Genomic DNA, 233 nt, shown 5'->3' on the forward strand with positions numbered 1-233 from the left:
ATGATTGAAATGAGCTTACAGTCCATGTTTAAAGGGTTGTTGTACTTACTGTTGTAATTTAACTGTACTGTATGCACATAATCCCTCTGAGGATTTTTGGTCAGTAGATTTATTTGATCAGAATCAGAACCGTTTATTGCCATATGTTCAACATACAAGGAATTTGACATGACAGGAGATGCATAACATTTAACAATCAACAACAATCAACACAGTGCAAAGTAGAAACATAT

Source organism: Anarrhichthys ocellatus, unplaced genomic scaffold (genome assembly GCF_004355925.1).
Source record: "Anarrhichthys ocellatus isolate YVR2014 unplaced genomic scaffold, GSC_Weel_1.0 scaffold22, whole genome shotgun sequence".
NCBI classification, from domain to species: Eukaryota; Metazoa; Chordata; class Actinopteri; order Perciformes; family Anarhichadidae; genus Anarrhichthys; species Anarrhichthys ocellatus.